General features: G+C 53.4%; 1 long non-coding RNA gene across 2 annotated transcripts in view; it reads right to left on the bottom strand.

Annotated features, from left to right (window-relative positions):
• Nucleotides 1-8,756: 8,756 nt before the first annotated feature.
• LOC116284925 (uncharacterized) overlaps nucleotides 8,757-24,276 on the bottom strand; it is a 32,217-nt gene continuing 16,697 nt past the window's right edge. The window contains exon 4 of one of the 2 annotated variants that reach the window (XR_012062912.1): nucleotides 8,757-9,295. This is a non-coding gene — a long non-coding RNA (uncharacterized lncRNA). Of the gene's footprint in view, nucleotides 9,296-15,395; nucleotides 15,763-24,276 lie in introns of those variants that run through there. The other variant, XR_012062911.1, reaches the window with a different exon arrangement.

Below are 24,276 nucleotides of genomic sequence, written 5' to 3'. Positions count from 1 at the left end.
AGTTCCAGTCTCCCTGCCCCTCCCATGCACGCCCTGCCCCTGCCCGTGGCTGGGGAGCCCTGACTAACAGAGCAGCTCTGATGCTTGCTCACCGTGTGATTGTGGCCACGTTTCTCAGACTGCCACACACCCCTGCCACAAAACTCAACACAAATGCCCCACCACTGACGCCTGCTCCGCCTGCTGCCTCCACGCCAGAACCATCTGCACCCTGTCTGTTACCCTGTTCCTGCCCCAGGGGCCGACCTGTGCTTTGGGCAGAAGGGGACACACTTGCTCTCTGGCCTCTGGCTGCTCCCGGGAGCCCTGGTGAAAAGTCAGCACTCAGGTGCAGAGCGAGGTCCAGGGTTCACTCCTCTGGCTCCGTTCCTGCAGGGCTGCCTCTGGCCGGGGTGTCCCTGGAAGGTCACACCCTCTCAAGGCTGTGGGCTCCATACAGCCCCCCACCCGCATCCAGCTCGGCTGCCTTCACACACGGGGCTGGCGGTGGAAGCGGCTCTGCGGGGCTTTACCATTTCATTTACATTCCTCCTGGCTCCCTGCCCGCCAGTACCTCTGGGAATCACATGGGGCCAGGGCCCTCCTTGGGGTGCCATGATGTGAGTGATGGACAGACCGAGGGCCACCCTTCCTCACCCAGAGCCCCTGAGGCCCATCAGTTGGGATAGAAATCCCAGTCAAAGTCAGGACAGCCCTGGCGGGCAAACACACCAGCAGGTTCCAGTGACAATCGGTTCCACTGGTGATGACTGTGCCTTAATCGGATCACTGTTCTCCTTGAGACAAGATGTCATAAAGATTTACGATGATGGTCAGCACACTCAAGGGCCAACCTGGCCACCGGAAAGTCAAACCGTGCCCGCCTCTGAGCTCTGATAAAAGTAGCAAGGTGGGAGTGGGAGGGGGCAGCAGGAGGGAGGGGCAAGGTTTTCCCAAACACTTTATCAAGGTCAAGGGAGGCAGCCTTCCCCTTCCCACCCCTCCTGCTGAAAGGTAAATTCCATTAGAGGCCAGCTGCCAATAAGAGACAGAGGGTGGCAGCGGGGAGGGCAGGTGCTGTGACATCGGGCCTGCCTGGCCGGGCGCCCACTCACTAGTTAGGTGTCTGGGGCAGCACCCCCCGCCCCCGGCCTCCCCAAGCCAGGGTTCCTGGTCTATAGGGGAGGACAGCAATCCTCCCTGCCGAGCTGCTGAGAGGATTACAGACGTGAGTGGAAACACTCCGCCCATGGCGAGTTCTCAGTCACTGTGAGCTCCTGAACTCATAGTTGGGAGCATTCTTGTGATTAACATGAAAAACGGAACTGCTAAATATGTTCTTTGAATATAAAAAGAAGTGCATCTATTTCAATGTTGAAGCTAATGACCACTGGCCTCTACTGCTTTGTGGTCCAGGTGAGGACACTGAGGCCCAGAGAAGGTGAGTGGCTTGCCTGAGGTCACACAGCAGTAGCAGAACCGGGTCTGGAACACAGCCCCCTGAATGTGTTTTCAGACACATCCTAGGGTGGCTCCCTCCCCTCGAGTATGGGCAGGACCTGTGACTTGCCTCTAATTATGATAACATGGGATGTCGTTCCCATGATTACGCTTTATTATACAAGACTCTGTCTTAGCAGGTGGAGTGAGACAGGAGAGTCATGCTGTGAAATGCCACGGAGAGGGCCCAAGCGCGGCTCCACCAAGTGACAGAGTGACGCCCTCTGTCCTTCAGCCATGAGGACATAAATCCTGCCAACACCCAGAGTGATCTCGGAAGCAGAGCCTTCCCAGTCAAGCCTCCGGATAAGCACGCAGCCCAGCCGACACCGTGAGTGCAGCCCGTGAGACCCTGAGCAGGGGCCCCGTGCAGCCTGGACTCCTGACCCTCAGACACTGGGAGACAGTCCTGGGGTGTTCCCCCCAGCTGCTGTGTTTGTGACGATCATGCGGCACAGCAGACGAACACACGTGGTCCCTCTGAGCCCCCCGGGACCGCGAGAAGACCCTCCCTTCCCTACATGCAGTAGGCAGCTGGCCCGTTCACCCTTCATTGCTGGCTTAGTGATGGACTGAGCGCCTGGGCTGCGGCAGGCACGTGGGTGCTGGGAGCTGCCGTCTCCTGTGGTAGGAGACCTCTGGCTTCTGACGGGCACGTGGCCCCCGGTCAACACTGAACTGCCTAGCGGGGAGACCCAGTCACATGACCGCGCTCCGGCCGGGGGCTCTGTGTGCAGCTTCTTGAAGACCAGGGCATGCCCTCCCTTCCCTGCCCCTTCCTTCTGGCTGGAGCGCAGCCTGTGGGGAGCCAGCCAGGCGCACAACAAGCACCAGTGACTGTGCGCTCGCCAGCCCGACCTCGCTCCCCCTCTGTGGAGAGACCGCCCTCCGCTGTCGGCCCTGCCCGGAAATACCCTCGGTGAAGACAGCTGCTCAGCCTGGAGCCACGCCCACGCTGCTCCACTTGGGGACACAAAGGCCCAGCCCCCTTCTTGCTTGGGACACCTCGAAGGGCCACCCCAGCCTCGGAGCTCCCCATGGGCGCGGCTGAGGCCTGTGGAGGCTGCGTCACAGCGCAGGGTCTCCCTCCGCCAGGCAGCGCCCCCAGGGCCCCCTTCCTGCAGACAGCCCTCTGGGGGCCGATCTGCGCCCGGAGGAAGGCAGCAGCATGGGGGAGCAGGAGAGGGGAGCACAGGCGAGAGGGCGCCCGCGCCAAGCTAGTCTGACCTTCCTGCGAGAGGCAGGTGAAGAATCCCCTGCTCTGCTACCCGGGATTTCTTTGCTGGAGCCCCCAGATCAACGTCCTAATGAACACACCGGCTGCACGGTCACGTGGGCAGCCCGGACGGACGGAGTCCCTATAGCCACAGGGCGCCTTTTAAAATTCCTCCACCCAGAAGGCCGCACCTTTCTAAACTTAGTCCAGGCAGGGGTGCCTTTCTCTGATTTGCACAGACATCCTTAGACCGGCTCAGGCCCCACTGGCCCCGTGGGCTTGAAGGCTCACAGGGGAGAGGGCAGTGAGGGTCCCTTCCTGCCAACGGCAAACATCAGCATGGGACTGGGAACGTGGATGAGGCTGGCGTGGTACGAACAGGCGGCCAAGGGAGAATCAGAAACCCTTCTTGCAGAACTTCTTACAGAACCACCTCTGGTCCAGGAATCGCGCAGCTCCCGCAGGACCACACAGCCCCCGCCTGAGCTCTAGCCTCCAGTGCAGGAGGATTCATGGGCCACACTGGCAGGCCCAGGTGGGAGGTGGCGGGCGGTGACCACAAGAGCAGCTGGGAGGCCTCACACAGCGCCGCCCTTCAGCACTCACAAGGAGCCTGCTTGCCTCGGAAGACACTTAGGCAGGTTCTGACACTTCAGTATCAGATGTCAGAATCCATCACCAAGTTAGTACCAATGAACGTGTTCTGCGCTGAATACATAGGATGCTGAGGACAGGGGTGATTCTGGCGCGGGACTCACACGCACCAAGGCTGGGTGTGCCGCGGGGAGACGGCAGGGCCGCCCAGCGACCGAAACTGTGCCCGTGGGCATGACAGCTGCCGAGACGCCGCCAGTCTCAACCAAAGGCAGCAGAACTGGCTCCGCTTTCAGCAGCCGGGGGTGGGTGTTGTGAGGGCCCCTCCAGGTCCTGGGACTCTCCCCACTTCTGTGCACCGGAGTTTGGTGTGTTCACATCTCCACCAGCCAGCACCTGCGCTACGCTTGGAGGCCCTCCCGTTGCCTTTTCAGGTCACTCTGCCCTCAAAAGTGAGATGCCCACGAAGTTATGTCACCCCAGGCAGCCCTTCACCAAGACATGGGCTTGGGTGGAAGTAGGAAAACCCGCTCCCTGGGTGTCCTTGCGTGGCCTCCGCCCCTCCCGTCCGGGTCCCTCACTCGTAGTCACTGAAAACAAATGCACGGGAGGTTCTGCTTCTGCGCAACCTGTCCAGGAAAAAGATCTGGGTAAGCGCTTCCTTATTCATCCACACAAAGGAAAAGGCGCAGCTGCAGCTGGAGAAAAAGGAGCCGCAGCGGCCACTGCCTGGGGGACACCTTTAGAACAGACTGTGACGCGTGGGTGTGCATCCTCGCTTCTTGAAAGGGGATGGGTACGACCGTGGCTACATGCTTGCTCCTCCATCAGGAAGGAAACACATGGGCGAGGGATAAATTAGGCGTTTGGGGTCAGCATATACACACTACTTATCAAAAATTGATGACCCACCAGGGCCTATGTAGAGCACAGGGGACTATACTCAGTATCGTGTAATAACCTACAGTGGTAAAGAATCTGGAAAAGAATAGATTTATACATGTACATATAACTGAATCACTTTGCTGTACACCTAAAAGTAACACAACATTGTAACCCAACCATACTTCAATTTAAAAAAATTGAATTTAAGGAAAAAAAGAAGGAAATGCATGGAAGTAGCCACAGCAGACACCCTGGGTGCAGGGGGTTGACACCCCCCGCGTTGTTTAGGCTGCGGAGTCCCGTGGATGGACTTCCAGCAACCCAGAAGACTAAGCGGCACTCCTGGGCCCCACCTTCCAGGGAGCCTGACGCAGCTGGCCTGGGGTGAGGAGCCAGGCTCTCGGAAGATCCCTCTGGGGACGGCGGCCCTGCCAGGTCTGGGGATGGTGTTCTGGGTGACTTCGTCAAGAGGGCTGAACAAAAGCCAGCAGGCAGGCGGCAGTTCAGCACCCACCCGAGGCGCGGCGGAAGGCCTCCTCTTGTTCCTGGGTGACCCCGAGGGCATGTGTGAGCTGGGCCCTGGGTAGAAATCGACCTCCTTCCCCGGCCTCCTCGGCCCATCAGGCCTGGAGCTCGCGCCACATCCGTTGCCACAGCAACGGCAGACACAATGGATTCTGTGGAGTTCGGGTCTATAAATAGTTTCTAGATCAGTCGTTGGGTGTGAACGGGTGGGCTTGGCAGGATGGTTCGCGGTGGCCAGTCGGCCGGGCCACCATCCAGGGGAAACGGCCACACTCAGGGAGGCGAGGTGGCAGCCTGAGAGTCTGTCTGAAGCCCGAGCCCGTCTGGCGGCAGGGGCCACCGCCCCCCCTCCTGCAGCTGCTTCTGCTTCAGAGAACATCCCTGGGACTGCGCCATCTCCTCCAGTAAGCTGAGATGCTTACGCTGGGCTGGGGGTAGGGCTGGAGGGGCTTAAAACCCCGTCCTGTGACTTGGACCCTGAGGATGGTGCAGAGGGACTGTTTCTGTGCTGGCAAGGACGGTGCCTCTTTAATGTCTCGTTTTGCTGGGTGAGCTCCAGGGGCGGGAGGACTGGGGTGCGAGGGTCTGTACCCCAATCTACCTGGCTCCCCTGGTGCACACAGCCATCCTGTCCATGTCCTAAGGATGCTTTTTGTGTGTGTGCTTTAGTATTGGTGTTTCCAGGGGAGGGCTCGCATTCCCAAATCAAGGGTGAAGGAGGTGATTTGTGGTTGAGTCCTTTGACGATCAAGTTGATGGATGCCTCTCCTCTCTGGTGAGAGTGAGGCCCCTGCTGAGATGCCTGCAGGGTCCCTGGCATGCGGCGTGCTGCGTGGCGTCAGGAGAAGGGCACGGCGTTGCTCTGACATGGGGTTGCTGGGCACCTGAGTGGGGCAGCCCCTTTGGAAAGCAGTGAAGTGACAGCTCTCAGCACTGCCAGGATGGGTCCCTCTGTGGGGCAGTCCCGCCTCCAAGGGCTCTTTCTGACCAGTGCCCGCTCACGTGTGCCAAGACATGTTCCACAGGTCTGCACGGAGCCACATTGCACGCAGCTGTGTTCACTGTGGCAAAGCCTGGACTGATGTGTACCGGGAGGGAGGCTGGATACATACAGCTTGGCACCTGGATACCAACAACGAGCACACAGACAAAAAGAAGGGCTGGGCTGTCTGGCCTGATGCACAAGAGTCTCCAAGATAAATTAACAGAAAAGCAAGATGCGTGGACACTGCTGTTTCTGTAAGAAGTATATGATGTACTGCAAACACACACGTACATGTGTGCACGCATGTACGTGGGACATATGTGCACACACATATCTATGCGTGAACACACGTATACATAGAGACCGTTTCTGAAAACACACACAAGAAACAGACGCTTTGCTTAGCTCTGGAAAGGTGGGTCTGGTGCCCTGAGGAGGGGCACTGGAGGAGACATTCGTATTACATTTTTTTCTGTAGGGTTTGAGTTTTATCATCTGCACACATTCATTTTTAGTCAAAAACAGATGAATGGAGAAAAGGAAGGGAGGAAGAGCAAACAAAGCAGGAGAAACGGAGGGACCAGGAAAGGAGGCAGGAATCTGCATTTCTTCTCATCTGACGGCTGCCAAGGGCAGGGGGCACTGGGCTTCAACCCGGGGACCGGCGGAGGCAACGGAAATGCAGACCGGACCCGGGAGCGCTTCCCTCTGCGCTGCCCCCGCTCCTGGGAGCCCTGTGAACTGCCTTCCCGCCCAGTGGACAGCGGGGGCTTAGGGTTCTCTGAGAAGCAGCCCTCGGGGGCAGCGTCACTGGCCCTCAGCCCAGCTGCTGTCCGCCTCGAGGGCAGATTGAGAAAAGGGACGGAAAAATGAACCAAAGGAATTGGAAAGTGCGTTTTCCACATTTCTGAATGAATCTAGAACTCAGGCAGTCAGGCCTTGAGCCATGGGGCTGCTGACTCAGCTGTGCTGAGTTACAGGAGGCTGTGGTCTGGGTGCGACTCAGACTCTCAAACAAACAAACAAAAACGTTTTCGTCTTAGGGGAAGAAAACAGGAGGTGAGGGCGGGGAGTGTGGGCGTGGTGACTTGACCTCCCAAGCAGAGCCCCGTGTCACCGGCAGGCTCAGCGCTTGGGCTGGGAGCCTGGGTGGAGGAAGCATGTGTGTTCCCCACCGCTGACCAGGGCCATTTCACAGACACCGAGACCCAGACGCTGGGCACCCCAAGACGTGTGGGAAGAATGTGACAATCTCAGCTTCGATTCATCTCGTCCTTTTAAAATTTCTTTTATGTTTGGTGATGTGTGTTCAACAGCGGCAGCAGAGCAGATTCGTGCTTTGTAAGTAAGAATGCTAACATCTAGCCTCTGCACCACCTGTGCCCCACAGCCCTGCACCCAACCTTTCCCCAGTGTTCATTCATTCACTCCTCACAGCTCCGTGAGATGCCAGGACCTCCTGCTACAAACCAAATTCACAGGCAGAAGTCCTGACCCCAAGCATGGGAGCAGCAAGTGGTAAAGAGGAAATGCGATCCTAAGGGTGGGGCCCTGATCCCACAGGATTGGCGTCCCACTAGCAAGCTCGCCTCTGTCTCCCCGAGTGAAGAAACAACAAGAAGGTGGCCATCTGCAGCCGGAAGGAGAGCGCTTCCCAGACACCGAGCCCCCAGAGCCTTGGTCTCGGACCCCCAGCCTCCAGAATCGGAAGGCGATCAGTGCCTGTTGTGTAAACTGCCCAGTGTGCGCCCGTCTGTTGGGGCAGCCACAGGGGATGGGGACCTGCTCGTGCAGGCGAGGAGACGGAGGTGTGCAGAGGTTAAGGGGTCTGGACAAGGCCGCGCAGCCAGTGGTGGGGCTGGCGCTTGAATCCAGGCAGTTTGGCTTCAGAGCCCAGGACTCTGATCACAGACGCTGGGCTGTGCTCCTTTTGGTTTGGTTTTGTTTAAACTCCTATTAGAATATGTTCCAAAAAAGTCTGGAAACGACAAGGTTAGAAACCAAGGAGGTGACAGTCTGTAGCTGACAGGCTAACAGCCCCAACCATCTCCACATCCTCGCCCTGGAGCGGTGCTTACCTTACTTGGCAAAAGAAACTGCACATGGGAGTAAGTCAAGGGTGTGGAGAGAAGGTTCCCTGGATGCTTGCGGAGGGCCCTGAGTGCAACCCCAGCGTCCCTACAAGGGGGAGGCAGGGCATCAGAGAGGGCGGAAGATGCTGGGCTTTGAGGACAGAGGAGAGGCCGTGAGCCAGGGAGCACAACCACTCTAGAAGCTGGAAAGAGCAAGAGGATGAGTCTCTTCTGGAGCCTCCAGGAGGAGTGCAGCCTGCAGACGGCTTAGACGCCTGACCTCCAAAACTCAGATAACGCATCTGTGCTGCTTAAACCGCCTAGTCTGTGGTGATGTGTGACAATAGCAGTAGACTAAACAGAGGGAAGAACTGCCAGTCTGGGGGGTAAATGATCAGAGAAGACACAGGCGCGGAAAAAGTGATTCTCAGCTTGGAGCTGAAATGAGCCTGAACACCGGCTGCTGTGCAGCAAGATTCTGCAAAGGGCTTGGACCAACACAGTGCAGTGGAGATGCTGCTGTGTGACTTCTGACCTCGGTCCCAGGAGATCCCGTGGTTGCCACCCTTACTCTTTCAGACGCTGAGAAGATGCTCAGTCTCTACAGAGGCTGAGGCCACAGGGAGCAGAGGGGGCCACGCTACCTGCACCCACAGCTGGTACCAAGCGGCAGGCAAGCGAGAGATGCCGTCTCAGACCATGAAGCCCCCACGAGCCACCTGATGACTAACGCAGCAGGACTGGCCCCACACGAGGCCGCAGACGGACAGCCCAGCGGAGGATGTGAAGCCTGTTGAACAGCAGGGCCAGAGCCACCCCATCAGAGGCAGAAGTGGTCAGCCTCCCAGGTGGTCCCCACCTGTCCCTCCCCATTCCCGTCCTCCCCTCCCCCCAGTTTCAGTAACAACGATGCAGCGAACATTCGTTCACCCTCTTTGTCCTCACAACAGGCCTCTGAGGTCGTCAGTCTTATCATCACCGTTTTGCAGGAGGAAACTGAGGCCGGGAGCCTGACAGCCCTGCCTGAGACCACTGTGCAGGTGAGCACAGGGGCTGGGATTCAAACCCAGGTCCGTCTGATGCCACAGTTGCTGTCACTGTGGCTTTGGCTAGCCTGTGCCACTCACTCATTCAGGATAAGCTTATGGAGAGTCTGTTAGGTTTGATGGACAAGCTTGGAAAAATGAATATGAGAGATGCGGTCCCTTTGTGGGGAGCTCTTTAAATAAAGAATCCAAACCGAGGGTGGTTACCAGGCTTTGCGTCTGTGTTGCGATGAATCTGGGGTGACGTGGGAGGGTAAATCAGAGTTGTATTCCACTGTGAGTAAAAGCTTGTCCAGCTCAGGGTCCCCTTAGTCACGGGAGACGTCTGCAGACAAAGTGGGGGTCAGAGCTGCTCGGCATCCTCTGCACAGCTCTGCGGTGCCGCCCCTGGTGTGTGGCTGTCCTCGGCCGTGGGCTTTAGGACCATGGGGCAGGGAGGGGCTTCAGTGGGGCTGGTTGGGGTCATCGCCCACCCCTGGTCCAATCCCTGTGGCTGGAGAGACAGCGCGTTAGTGTCAGCCCCGCCCAGGTCGTGGGCTTCCCCTGTGGACCCGGGAGAAGTCTGCTGTCAAACAGAAGCAGGGAAGCTGGGCGTGGAGTCAGGAGGGCAGACTGCATTTTTCAAGTGGCCACAGCACCTTGCACCCCACATGCTCCTCTGATCTTCTCACAGTGGGACTTTACCCCTCCTCCCCAGAGAGGTGGCTTCTGGGTTTCCCTCCCTAGAGTGGAGTGGACTTGTGACGATGGCCGAAGTGACTGTGTGTGACGTCTGATGCTTGGACATGAATGGTGATGTGCCTTCCACCCAGTTCTCTCGAGATGCTCCCTCTTGGCAGCCAGCCGCCGTGGAGAAGTCACACGTAGGTGTTTGAGCTGAGGTCCCCCCAGACCCACGAGGGACAGAACCTTCAGCTGACCTCAGCTCCCGGCCACTGAATCACCCTCAGGCTTCGAGCTGCCCCAGCTGAATCCACATGGAGCAGAGATGAGCTGTCCCTGCCAAGCCCTGCTCAAATTACACATTCGTCACCACAATGATTTTTTTTCAGTAAGCCACTAGGTTTGGGGTGGTTTGTCAGAAAGCAGCAGATAACCAGAGCAAGAGGTGATGAGCACAGACCTATTCAGTCAGATACTTTCTTCGGGGGGAGGTGAGAGGTGAGAAGGAGCAAGAGACGGGTGGAGGCAGCAGGAGAAAAGCGCACACACACCTGACTTGCTAGCGCCGGGGCAAGGTCATGGGATCTGCACACATCTGTTTCCTGCAAGCATGAGAGACTCTAACCCACCCTCTGGCCGCGTGCTAGCTGGATCAGAAGGGACCTGGAGAGAGCACTGCCAGGACCGATGGAGAGCAACAGATGGAGGAGGCTAATGTGGAATGGCCCTGCTCCCCACCCAGCCGGGCCTCCTCTCCAGCCAGGTGGAACCACAGCGCTATGTCTGGGCTCAGATCCACCCACATTCTTGAACCGGCTCTGGCCTTGGGCAGAACCTCCTCTGGGGCCAAGCGGCTCTGTGATGAGCTCTGTCCTTGTAGGTAGAACCCTGTGCCTCCTGTCAGGCTCCTTGTGCTTTGTCTGGACACAGGGCTCTTAGATTTGAAAGTTTAATTACTGGAAATTACCTTGCTAAACTCTTACGTCATTTCTGATATTTTTTTCCCTGCAGATTCAAGTTTTTTTTTAAGGCAGTCCTATCATCTGAGACTAAATGATAGCTTTGTTTCTCCCTTTCCAGCCCCGATATTTTTATTACTTATTTTCCTATTCCGCTGGCTCCCCCAGTACAGCGTTAAACCGAAGCAAAGAAAGAGCCATCCTTGTCCTGTTCCTGATTTTAAAGACACTACTTTGACCGTGCACCATTACGAATGATATTTACTGTAGCATCGGTAGGTAGACTTCAGATGCTAAGAAAGTTTAATTTTGTTCTTACTCTTTCAAGAGTCCTTATAATAAGAGGATGTTGGATTTTAACTGTAGCTCTATCTGCATCTGTGTGGATAATCACCCGGTTTTTCTCCTTTAATCTTTTAATGTGATGAGTGACATTTATAGAGTCTCTAATGTTAAATCACTCCTCTACTCCTGGCATAAATTTACATTTATCATTTTTTTAATATATTGAAGACTGGGTTTGCTAATATTGTAAGATTTTTGCGTCTATTTTTATGGGTGATTTTGACTTATAATTTTCCACTCTCATGCTATTCTCGTCAGTTTATGGTATCCAGATTATACTGGTTCTATGGAAACTGACTACACTTCAATCTAAAAAGAAGATTATGCTGGCATGGGGGGAAGGTACAGCTCCGTGGCAGAGCACCTGCTTAGCATGCACAAGGTCCCAGGTTCCATCCCCAGTGCCTCCACGAAAAAAATGAGTAAATCAGTAAGTAAACCTAATTACCTCCCCACTTCGAAAAATAAATAAAATAAAAGATTACGCTGGCTCTACAGAACGAGCTGGGAAAGATTCCCTCTTTCCGTACTCCTTGGAAGGGGCTGCATGAGGCTAGGGTGGCAGGCCTGAAATGGCAGCACTCACTTGGAAAGCTCACTGGCACTTTTTTTGAGGTAAGATTTTAAAAACTGTCCAGTTTCATAGTGGTTGTAGGACTGTTCAGACTTTCTATTTCTTTTTGAGTCAGTTTTAATCAATTATAATTCTTCTAAAATTTTTTCCATTTCCCTGCCATTCCTTGAATTGGAAAAACCCTTCCCGGGCCACCCCGAGTGTACAGCCCTACCTTCTAAATCGTGGGCTGATCTCTCTGAACTTGCCCTCTTATCTCTTTGGAATTCCAGCCTCTTCCTGTGTTAGCATCTGCATCGGGGTGGTGCGGCTGCAGGTAATATTTGACTGAAAATGGCTTAAAACAATTTTTCACCAGTGCCATGAGCAGTCCAAAGGCAGACAGTTCCCGGGCTGGTCCAGGGGCACAGCGGTGCCACTGGGGACCCAAACTCCCTCTTTCTGCCCCCTGCCCCCATCCTCAGCACACTGGCCTGCTTCCTACACAAACACCGTACAGTTCCAGGCTTCTGTGTGTGGACATGGAAATTCCCAGGGACAGGGGCATCTCATGCTTTGCATCACTCTTTTGGAGAGGGAAGCTTTTCCCGGAAGTACACCCCACACGCCCAGCAGAACGTCCCCAGGTCCTCTTGGCTACTCTGCATTCCAGGGAAATCTGGGGCAGTGAGGATGGGGAGTTCTCAGCCTCTGTAGAGGGCGGCCACCTGGCAGCAGGAGTGGGCGGGCTGGAGTGCAGAAAACCAGGTTGCTCCAGCACCTTGGGGCGAAAGCCTGACCCTCCCCCTGACCTCACTGGCCTGTCGCCACCCAGACCAGCCTGACAGAAAGTACTAGAACCTGTGGTGTGCTTGTTAATGTTAATAGCTGGCTGGCTCTTGGGTGGAGGGAAGCCCTGATTTGAAGGTTTGCTGTTTCCAGGGTGTGAATACTCCCACTTCGGCTGATTTCAAGCAACCAGTGCAACATCATTGACTGCAGGGCTGAGAGGAGAATCATACAGCAGGCTCTTGTGAGCCAGCAACCATGCAGCCCAGGCCAGAACCCGCTCAGTCCTGTGAATTCAGGCATCAGAAGGGCTGGCTTGAGATGATGGAGAGGCTGTTTGTTGAATACCTACTATGTGCCAGTCACGCACAAACACTATGCTGCTTCTTCACGACCACCGTCTGCGCAGTGAGGAAACTGAAATTCAGAGAGGTTACAGGCACACACTGTCGTAGGGAGTCAGAACCCAAATCCAGGCCCGTGCCGTTCATAGCTTTTCACCCCAAACGAGGCCCAGATTCAGAACAGATTCTGCTACGTCTTGTTCACGTGCCTGTGATGTGCCAGGGGCTGGCTGGTGTCCTAAAAGGGCAGCATTGCTCATATTGGCCAAAGGTGGGGGGGCATGTCCATCAGTGGACGAATGGATAAACTTGGTCCCTCCTAACAATGGAATACGATCCAGCCACGAAAAGGAATGATGTCTGGCAGGATACAGTGTAGATGAACCTCAGAAACATCATGCGAGCAGAAAGGAGTTAGTCACAGAGGGCCACATGTCACGTGAGTCCATTCACACCAAGTGACCAGCATGGGCGAGTCAACAGAGACAGAAAGCAGGTCGATGGTTGTCGGAGCCTGAAGGGAGGAGGGGACGAGGTGACTGCTAACGGGCAGGGGCTTCTCTGGGGTGAAAAAGTGTTCTGGGTGAGGTGGTGATGATGGTTGTCTCCCTCTGCGAATATCCGGAAAAGCGCTTAATTGTAAAATAAAACAAGAATGTGGAGAATTAATTGGAAAGGGATTTTCTTTGCTCCCCTCTCCCTAGGCTGAAGCCTTTGTATGAATGTCTCATGATCACCAAGCAGAACTTTTCTGTGTCACCCAGGTACTAAGTAAGCATTTTCCATGCATCTTTCTCACTGAATACTCTCAACCACCATCAATGGGGGGTCGTCATATTATTCACACCATTTTACAGATGAGAAAACTGAGACTCAAGGAGAAATTAAGCAGCTGGCTGAGAGTACACAGTCAAGTGACGGCAGAGCCAGGACTTGGACCCAGGTCCACCTGACTCCAGAGCACGTGCAGTCAACATTCCGCTGTCGTCAAGTGAGGTCCCGGTCACTGGAGGCTTCCCTGTCCTCTCTCCAGCGTGCGGGTTCAGGTGACTCTGCAGCTCGTAGGGCTACTTAGCCTAGAAGCTTCTGTTCTCCAACCCCCACCGTCCCTCAGCAGGAAAGACCGGTGCTGGGAAGGCAGCCCTGCACTAAGGTGATGGTGTCCGCCGTGCTCCTGCAACACCCCTCCCCGCCCCAACACTCAGTTCTGCTGCTGCACGGCTCTGCGATGCACATTAGCCTCTTCCCATCTCTCAGCCTCCTTTTGCTCACCTTAAAAACTGAGGGGCCCCAAAGATCAGGAGTCCTCACCAGGGGCAGTGCTGCCCCCAAGGGGATGTTCTGGGCATTTGCAGGCGTTCCATGAATGGGACTGTGCCCCAAAATGAAGAATTCCCCCAACCCCTCCACGTTCCCATGTCCCACCAGACCACGTAAATGAAACCCCTCTTGTAATTCATGGGTCAGAACCTAGCTCTGGAATATACATCGGATGTTCTGGAAAGGCAATGACCACGTGGTCAAGGGCAGATGGTCACTTCTTCTGTTCAGAACTTGACTAAGAATTGCTCACCGTTTTGGAAATCCCTGTTACCAGCAGCGATGCCTTCACAGTGTTTGAGCCCTGATCTGACACACTGGTGTCACCGTGACTCCCCCTCCATGTACAAGCATCTGACCACTTCACCGTGTCACCCAGTCCTCAGCCCCGATCATTCACCTTTTGAAATCCACATTGTTTTATTTTAAATGACTTTTTCTTTATGTTACAGTTAGAGCATTATATTAATTTTTTTTGCAATTGGTGTGTAGGTAGATTATGTTTTCTATGGATTTCATTTCAGAATAAGAAGCATTACAAAATATTCGTTACATTTTTTAAAAGGTGTTGATTAGGGCTGATATAGGTCTGGGAACCACTGAGCTACATCGTTTCTCCAGATCCCTTCCAGCTTTTAAATAATTAAACCCGACCTCAGAGAACTTTTCCCATGCGCCTAACACAACCAAGTGCACAGTGCCTTTTAAACAATTCTCAAAGCGTCCTGGGCCACCGTGGTCCGAGCGCAGCCAGAGAGGGTGATTTCAGTGAACTGACCCGGTGGGCTCTTGAGAGGCTCCCCTCTGTCCCTAGTAGGAAAACCACCTCGTTTGTAACACTCACAATACTGGCCTCGTTTATTCCCCTTTCACCTCGAAAGAAGAGACGAGCCCATACCCCGAACTAAAAATCTTTCTCGTGCCATCTCTCTAAGCCTTGGCAAGTTCAGGGCTTAACTAGAATGCCTCATGGAAGAGGAAAGAACAAACAGAGCTCTGAGGATGTCTCTGGTAACAAACTCTGGTATGCTCGAGTGAGTTCACGCCACGTGACATTCCTTTCTGTTAATTATTTCTCCCAGGCTTATCTCCTCTCATCGCTTCTCTGACTTATTATATTTTAACGGCAGCTAGCGGAACGGCTGGGGTGCCGCCTTCCCCATCTGCGTGGAACAGAATGTTCAAAGTGGTTGGAATCAGGGATGCCACGCAGAACTGGCAGATGTGCCAGGGAGTGAAAAATGGCCAAAAAAAAAAGAGCAGAAATCAAGCAAAGCCAGACTGGGGGCACACTGCAGGGAGGGATGTTCTGCGTTGAACTGCACCCTCCGCTAAAACCTCCGAGTGCGAGCTCACCTGAAAACAGTCTTTGCAGGTGTCTAGTTAGGTGATAGCTAAGAGGAGGTCAGATTGGGTTAGGGTGGGCCCTCTTCTTGTTAAAAAAGAGAACAGGACTCAGAGAGACACAGAGGGGGAGGCCGGGGAGGTTGGAGTGACACACCATCAGAAAAGGCAGGAAGGACCCTCCCCTAGAGCCGTTGGAGGGAGCACAGCCCTGCCCACACCGTGATTCCAGGCTTCTGGCTTCCAGAACAGTGAGGGAGCACATTACTATTGTAATGTTTTAAGCCCTCCAGCTTGTGGCAGTTTGTTCTGGCAGCCACAGGGCTTATGAAGGAAAGCCGAGAAGGTAAGTGTTACATGAACGTTTGTGTTCTGCCCCCAATTCAAGTGTTGAAACCCTGCCCCTAATGCGACGTTATTGGAAGCTGGAGCCTTTGGGAGGTGATTAGGATTAGACAGTCCCTAAGGGTGGAGCCCCCATGAATGGGCTCAGGGCCCTTCTACGAGTCAGGAGGGAGCTGGCCGCCTCAGCGCTCTGCCACGCGAGGGTACAGTCAGAAGTTGGCAGTCCACAACTGGGAAGACGGTTCTCACCGGAGTCCAACCACATGGCACTGCGATCTTGGACATTCAGCCTCCAGAACTGTGAGAAATAAATGCCTGTTGTTTGTAAGTGCTGCCCTCCCCCAGCACCCCCCAATCTATGGTGTTTTATTACAGCAGCCTGAGCTAAGACAGTGAGCTGGTCCCACCCATTTCTACCTAACCCTCAACCCCTCCAACCAGCCATCAACTGCAAAATCGATTTTAGAAACCTGAGTGTCGTGTGGGATGGAAGAAGGACCTGCCTGTCTCTGGCCTTGCTGACACTGGAGTGGTTTATAGACTCTCTGAGCCCTGGGTATTATTTTAGCCTCAGTTGAACGAGCCACTTCCTTCTCCCCCCTGAAGATACTTGATACTTGATGACAGCTGGCCTTTCTTGAGTTCCTACTATAATCCTGGAACTGTTCAAGTGAAAAACAGAAACGTAAACATTCTATATTCTATACATTCTACTTCTAACTCTATTAATAGACAGAATACGTATATTTAAAGTTTATATAAATTTTATGGGTAAGAAAATTGAGGCTAAGATGACACAGCTAGTACTGGGTAGAGCCCAGATTAAACCCTCTGGAAGCTTGACCCTGGGACCTGAGCTCTTACTCAGTGTGCACACTGCCTCTCTCATTGGGGAAGACTGCCAACTCTACAGCTTTGAGTGTCTTAGACCAAGTCTGCTGGTTACAACCCCACCCAGCCTCCCCTTCCCTCTTTAGCAAAATGACTCTTGAGTTCCAGTGGGCACTTGGTTGTTAGCAGGAAACTACATTTCCCAGCATCCCTTGCAGCTTGATGTGGCCATGTGACTAAGTTCTGGCCGATGGGATGTAAGCAGGAGAGAAGTTAGCACTTCTGGGCCCATCCGTCCAAGGAAGAAGGGGCATCTTTCATGTCCCCTTCCCTCTTTGCCCTGGCTGGAATGTAGACATGCTGGCAGGAGCTGGAGCAGCCCTCTTAGATCTGAAGGTGGGAGCCACGATATTGGGGTTGGCAGAGCAACAAGTTAGATAACAGAGTACCTTGAATTGCCGCTTTGGCCTGAATTGCTTAATCTTGGGCAATTGCAAGAGAAAGAAAGAAACTTCTACCTTATTTAAACCACTGTTACTTTGGCCTCTGTTACAGTAGCCAGGATGTAACCCTAATTGATACACACCACTGTGGGCCAGATACTGCCCTGGAGGCTCGGGCCCTCCCTTCCAAGAGCTGTGGGCTCACTAAGTGAGAATGTATATAAAACACCCAGTGCAGTCCTGAGCACAGAGCAGGCCCTACAGAAATACTAGTTCCTTACACAGACATGGGTGACTCAGGCATCAGTTGCTTGCATGTCTTGAGATTGTCCTGCTTTTCCAAACATTACTCATGTACAGTAGGAAAAACAGCATGAATCCTGTTTTTCTGGGCTCCTTTCCTCAACTCCCCATCACTTATGCCTTAATAAGACTTTTTCAACACCTTCATTGTGGTATGGTTCCTGTAAACTACATATATTTCAGATGTACGATTTGATGAATTTTGATCGATGTATATGCCCATGAAACCACCACCACAATCAAGATAGCTAACATTTCCATCACTCCCCAAGAGGTACAATTTTTGAATTCCCAATTTATCCCTTCCCACCCCCTTTAACCTCTGGTAACCATAAGTTTGTTCTCTGTGCTGTGAGCCTGTCTCTGTTTTGTAGATAAGTTCATCTGTGTGCCTTTTTTCACACATAAGTGGTATCATATGGCATTCTGCTTTCTCTTTCTGGCTTACTTCACTTAGAATGACCATCTCCAGGTCCATCTATGTTGCTGCAAATGACATTCTTTTATTCTAATAAAACATTTTCTTGATTAGAAGAGCAGTTCCACAGTAAGCTGTGGACCTGCCTTTGTATCCTAGAATGGTACCCCTCTACCTAGTAGATCCATCCCCCTTTTCCTTGCTGGGCCACTTCCCTGTGGCCCTGACCAGCTTGGCTATCTCTGTCCGCACCCTTCACCAGGCCAGAGCATGGTTCACAGGCCAGCCTAACCAGCCAGAGTTTTCCATCCCTCTGGCCATGGTGATTGTGTTGGAGATGAGCCTCACCCACGCTGAATCAGTCTGCATCTGTACAAAGAACAGATATGTGGACGTTGGGGAATGAAGCTCTATCTCCTTAGCTAACGTCTTGAACTGTAGGGGTCGTGGAATCTATGGGAGTTGCTATGACTGCATAAACCTAAGGACAGAAAACAGCCACGTACTCTGCTTATAGCTTCTGTGGGTCAAGACAAGGCACAGTGTGGATAACCTTTCCACTCTGCACCATCTGGGGCCTCAGCTGGAAGACTCAAAGCCTGGGGCTAGGATCATCTGAAGGCTCAGGTGTGCATCTCTGGTGGTTGATGCTGGCTGTCAGCTGGGAGCCTCAGTGCCTCTACATGGGCCATCTCTCTGTGCAGGCCAGCTTGGGCCTCCTTACAGTACCACTGCTGGCTTCCAAGGATCCTGAGAAATGGTGGGCCAGGCGGTGCTTGTATGCCTTTTAAGACCTAGCCTGGGAAGTTACCTAATATCACATCTACCAGTTTCTATTGGTTGAGGTCGTTACAAAGGGCATTCAAGGTCAAGAGGAGGGAACATAAACCCTCCCTTTTGATGGAAGTATGTTGACACTACATTTTAGAAGAGTGTGTGGGATGGAACATATGTAGATGTGGCCAAATTTGGACTATATAACCTGACACAGAAACCTGGAGCTGCTATCACCCTTCATCAAACGGATGAGGGTATTGACAAAACGAGGCCAACACACAGAGGAAAGCAAAGCAGAGAGAAGGTGACATGCCATTTGAGCCCCTGGATCCAGCTGTACCTGAAGCTAGACACCAGACACATCTACAAATTTTCTTTTCCTATATATTATTTTTACTTTAGAGATTGGGGCTGAGTATCTGTCATTTGCAGCAGAGAGAGTCCTGAGTAACATACAGACCACAAGTTCACTAAGATGCTCTGGTGAGCCAGGACTCCAGTGGTTAGCAGCACAAAGCACTAGCTGACGGCTTGAAATGACATGTTTTCCTCTGCTCTTGGCTAACCAGAATCCCGAGGCCAGCATCCCCAATATGAATCTGCCACTTTAGAAGGCAGGAATTGATGACAGTCAGTTTTTTGTTTGGCTTAGTTTTAAGCAGTCAAAATATTCCTTCCTGCCACGAGTACAATACAGGGCAGCATCCAGGAAGTGCTATAAAAATGACCCAGACCAAGGTGAGAGGCTGCACACGCACGGGAGGGCCACGCTGGGGCCTGGACCACTCCTCCAGGCTAGGTCCTTGGCATGACAGTGCCAGCATCATCGCTGGCATCTGTGATGCGCCCAACATCGGCGTTTGCGCACTTTTCTCCTAATCTTTACAGCAACCTTGCAGGGGAGGGGCTATCTTCGTGTTACACGGAAGGAAACTGAGGTGGAGGCAAGCTTTGCAACTTGCCCGAGACCCACACCAGGAAGTTGTAAAGGCAGATACATGTGTTTCTGACTGCAGAGTGAGAATTCTTTCATGCCAAGCTAGGGGGCTGGGAGGAATACGAGGGCAGGGGGAGGGCATTCCAGGAGAGGTGACGATGCGTTGGGAGGGAGGGACTGGTGAGAGGTCGGGTGTGGCTGGAGCAAGGAGGGCAGGACTCATCTTGGGAGCGGGCACTGGCAAGGCGGGCTTGCTGGTGATCAGAGAGGCAAGGCCCAGCGTCCTGCCAAGGCCATTCTGCTGTGGCCTCTGCAAACTGAGGGCTGGCTTCTCTGAGCAGGATTTCGGCAGCTGGCTAGTGGCTGCGCACTGGCTCCTGCTTGCCAGCCTCCGTGTTTGGTGTTTGGCCGGGGAGACAGAAATGAGTCACACCCCAGTCCTGCCTAAGCCCCCTCCCCCTGCCTGGGGCGCAGGCTGCCCGCCAATCCCAAATAAGCAGTGCCCAGGGGTCAGGATCTGGGAGGGGAGGCAGCCCTGGAATAGGAGCTCCTTTTGCCAGAAGGACCTTCCTGGCTTTGGATTTCTTTGAGGACCTGGGCTGGTCCCACTGCACCACGTCAGAAGTCTGAGTTCAGGACTGGCTGTGCCTCCAACAAGCCACATGACCCTGGGCAAGGCCCCTCCCCTCTAACTTCTAGCTGCTTTGTGTGTAAGATGGAGCAAATTGATCCCAGCAGCACCCACAGGATGCTTGTTAGCCTGCCTCCCAGCTCCATGGTGCTGCGCCTCTCCCATCTGCCCTGTAATCTGCTGTCCATCTTTCCTCTCTGATCGACAAACTAGCCTGTCTCCTTCCAGTAACCCCCTCCCCCCAACCCCTTCTGTTGCTTGCAACTCCAAAACCCTAGCTGAGAGTGACCAGGCTGGGCATCACGCCCTGCCTGTGAGCCTGTCCCACATGCCCGCCAACATTTCAAAGGGGACAGGCATCCTCCCCTCAAAGAGCCTGTGGTACAAAGTGCTTTATCAGCTTCTCGAGGTGGCCCAGGGCCCACCCGGCCTCTAGGCTGGCAGCAGATGCATGCAGGGGGTGGGACCCAACAGGGGAGGCATGGCCAAGAAGCACCCTTATCATCTGAGCAGTGCTTTCCAGCAGAGGGGTGTGGCCTCCTGTGTCAGAGCTGCTGGGGAAGGCAAGGCAGGATGTGATTAATGTCGGCAGTGGGTGTGACAGCCTCAGCCCCATTGTTAGTGCCGCGGGCACGCAGCACCCCCTGGCCGCCCCTGCACCGTGTCAGTCCCCTCTCCTCCCTTCCCAGCACAAATTCACAGAGCAAGCGCTTAAGAATAGCATCCTACCCAACACGGAGGCATGAGCCGGAACTCCAGGAAAGGAGAGAGCATCTCCTCTCCCGCCTGAGAGCATGTGGACTCTCGTCTGTGCCTGGTGCGGGCGGGGGCCGCTCTCCGTGCCTTCTGTTCCATGGGAAGGGAAAGCCAGAGTCATAAGCTCCCAGCCTAAAGCCGGTGTCTCGATTCAACAGGGCTGGTGTGTGCCGGGCATCACGTCTGCTCTGGGCATCACGTCTGCTCATCTGGGGCCACTCTGCACACTGCCCAGGGTCTGACCTGAAGAACTGTGTCCCCGACCCTGGCCCCACCAATGGGGATCCCTGGTGTGAGATTGGGAGGAGGAAGGATGGAAGAACCTGCTACTCATCTCCCACCTTCCTCCCTACAAGGTCCCCACAGGCTGGTGTGACCTTGATCTCTCCACCCAGCCTCCATCCTGTGGAGTCAGTGACCCACCAGCTTGTACTTCCTGCCATACATTTTCTCATACATTTTCTTTGGCAGCATTGTTGATAATAGTAAAAAAAAAAAAAGGCGCTGAAATGTCCAAAATTAGAAGTCGGGCATGTTAATTATGGCAAAGGCACCCAAGAATACTACGTGGTTTTTAAGAAGCATTTTTCCAAAAGCCCCATTGTCTTGAGTCTGAGACGCCATCATTCCTCCCCTGTAACACCCACTACACAAGCCCCTTTCCAGGGGAAAAAGAGAGACAGAGGAAAGAGCTGGCACGTTTCTTTTGACATTGATTCTGAAACACATCTTCATTTCAGAAACAGCAAAGTGTGGGAAAATACGCAGTATGTAAAATGTAATGATTTGGAGAAAACGTTCTCGCTGTATTTTTAGGTTTTAAAAAAGTGGGTTAAGAACTCTTATGCCTGGAATTTAGAAAAGTTCGCGTGTATGTATCTATGTAAGCTGTACTCGCTCAACAGTGAACTGAGTCTATGAAACACACGCACAGAAAAAAGACTGGAGTCGGGGAGGGTATGGCTCAGTGGTAGAGCATGTGCTTAGTATGCATGAGGTCCTGGGTTCAATCCCCAGTACCGCCATTAAAATAGATAAACCCAATCCCCTCCTCCTCCCCAAAAAGGGCAGCAGTGTGAGCCTCCAGCGTGTGGGGCTGTGAGTGCTTTTGGTTTTCTTCTTTGAGATTTTTTGTATTTTGCCACTTTCTGATTTTATACAACTAAGATAACCCTGATGGCCTCTTTTCCACGTGTCCACACTTACCCGTGCTGTACGCTTTATTTTAACAACCCCATTCAGGTCTCAGCACCACCCATCGTGGTAAGAATGCATGTTATTGCCATTTTGCAGATTAGAAAACTGAGGCTCAAACAGATAGAGCAATTTTCCCAAGGTTACACAGCTCTTTTGTGGTGGTGGAGCCAAGATTCAAACCTGGGTCAGTGTGATTCCAGAACGGAGGCCCTTAACCGTTGTGTGACAGGCACAAACTTCACCAAGAGCTCTGCCCCTTCACGCAAGACGGCACCTCAGGACAAGAAGGGATGCCTAGATGTCGGCCACGCAGAGGGCCCCTTGCACTGTCTAAAGGCTGACGGCAGGAGGTGAGGACCGGTCTCTTTGGTCCTGAGCCATCAGTGTGTTTTGTGACATGAAATGAGCACGGCTGGGCCAAGAAAGCTGATGCTGCCAGCCCTGCCGCCAGCCTCTCCTGGAGGCAGTGTTGGCAGAGGCAGAACAAAGGAAACGGGTATTCCCATGGCGCCACGCTCGCACGGTTTGGCCAGCCCCCTGCACCCCTTCTGCAGTTTCTTCTTGTTCTGCTGAAAGGAGCTCCTCAGCTTCAAGAGATAAACATTCCTAACATCATTTTTTTCTCAGCTGGGCAGCCAAGAGAGCAGCTGGGACACCTCCAAGCAGGGAGGAGCGTGTTCGTTTTCTGGAACTCAGCTGAGAATCTTTTCTCCAGGAGACCCCAAGAATGCGTTCCAAACAAACAAAAAGGCTGCTGGGGAAACTGGTCGCTGGGAACTCAGGGAGGCCGGCACAGCCCTGGGGAACAGCACGGGGTCAGCAAAGGCTGGGGCTGCGGGCACTGGGCATCGCTGCGCTGCGCGTCCATGGCAACAACCCTGCGGGGGGAGGGGACCGGACTGTCCCATCATCCAGAGGAGGAAAGCAGAGGCTCAGAGAGGTCCCACAGCCAGAGCCCAGCCCGAGCTCAAACGGTGCTTCCCCAACCCTTATTAACCTCCTCCGGGTCTCATGGGGCTAACCTGGGATACGGTGAAAGCTACGGCCCTGAGCTTTGAAAAAATGGGTACCAGCATTTACATGTACACGTTGTGTATAAATTCAGGGAAGTCGAGTTCTCCTCGAAAGCCCTCAGTAAGAATCCCTACGTCCCCCAGCCAGGCATGTGCTCCGGTGGTGGGGGGTGCAGGAGGGCTACCGGTCTCTACTTCCCACCCCAGCCTCCAAGAGAAGGGTCCAGAACTGCGTTTCCTCTGCACAGGTTCTGCACAGTTAGGACCGAAATTCCGTGTATGGGTAGGGGAGCCAGAGCTGCCCCCCATTTCTGGCTATTGGAAGCTCTAGGCTCCCCTCCACCCAACCCTCACTCTGTTAGGTGGGCGCAACGCGAAGTTGGGGAGGGACTCATCTGTCCAGTTCTAGTAAGTCAGTAAGCAGGCAAAACCCTCTACCAAACATGCGCTCTATGCAGCAGCCTCTCCCCACCAACGAAAACCCTCCTCCTGTGCCTGGAGTCTTCCCCCTTACGGAGTTCTCGATGACATAAAACATCACGCTAAAACGTCTCCTACAGTCCTTGCTTGATTTGGGGTTTCTGCTTCCGTTTTCGTTTTGACAGCTACTAGACACGAATCCCTTAGGGCAGCTGTCTCCAGAGTATTTTGGGGCATGGACCCTACCAGGCAAACACCTTTCAGCACAGTGTGTGTGCATTTTTAAATTTATGAATTATACACTTGCATCTCTGTTCTCATACTGTATGCAGACTTGTTAGCCCCATATCAGTACGGAAATTTTAAAGTGCTGAGTAAAAGATTAAACGGTGTCCTTAATGTCCTGCTAATTGTGTTGGCTTCCATCATCACTAACAAACACCTCAAGGCGGAAAGATGCCTTCGGGTGAGGATTTTTGTTCCTGATCGTGGGCTTTTGAAAATGTGTTTCAAATGGACTTCTTGATAATCTGGAATTTGGGGCTGTCTTTGAGTTCTGATTAGATGTGTGTCTTTGTTTCCACTGCGGGCTGAGTCTGATAAAGAGCGCGGGCTGGAGCAAGACAGTTGCCTCCACCACTTTCTTGCTCTTGACTTGTGTTCAATTTTGCAGTGTTTCTTTCAATGCAGTTTCTCTGCAGGGATCTTGTTAAGGTACATGTTCAGTTAGGACCAGAGGAGATCGGTATGTAACTTGCAAGTCCACTTTATGAAGCCCACACTTCACAAATCTCTGTTACAATATTCTAGGAGCCAGCAGACCAGCCGCAGGGACTTTGCTGGGGAGTTCTCAGTCCTCCCAAAGGATATGCGTTGGGAGACAGGTGAGGGGTGCCCATCTGTGGCATAACTGGGCTCCAGGCCCAAGTTTGTGCTGCCCTCTGCTACCGCAGGTCCCCCTCTGCCTTTCTGAAGGTGGCCTTCAACACTTGCTCAACCAACATCCTGTATTGAACTCTCCTGCCGAAATATCCAGTGTGGTCCATTTTCCCATCTGGACTCTCATGATACAGAGGGCCAGTGTCA

Source organism: Vicugna pacos, chromosome 21 (assembly GCF_048564905.1).
Source record: "Vicugna pacos chromosome 21, VicPac4, whole genome shotgun sequence".
NCBI lineage: Eukaryota > Metazoa > Chordata > Mammalia > Artiodactyla > Camelidae > Vicugna > Vicugna pacos.
This window is presented reverse-complemented; position numbering and strand designations above follow the sequence as displayed.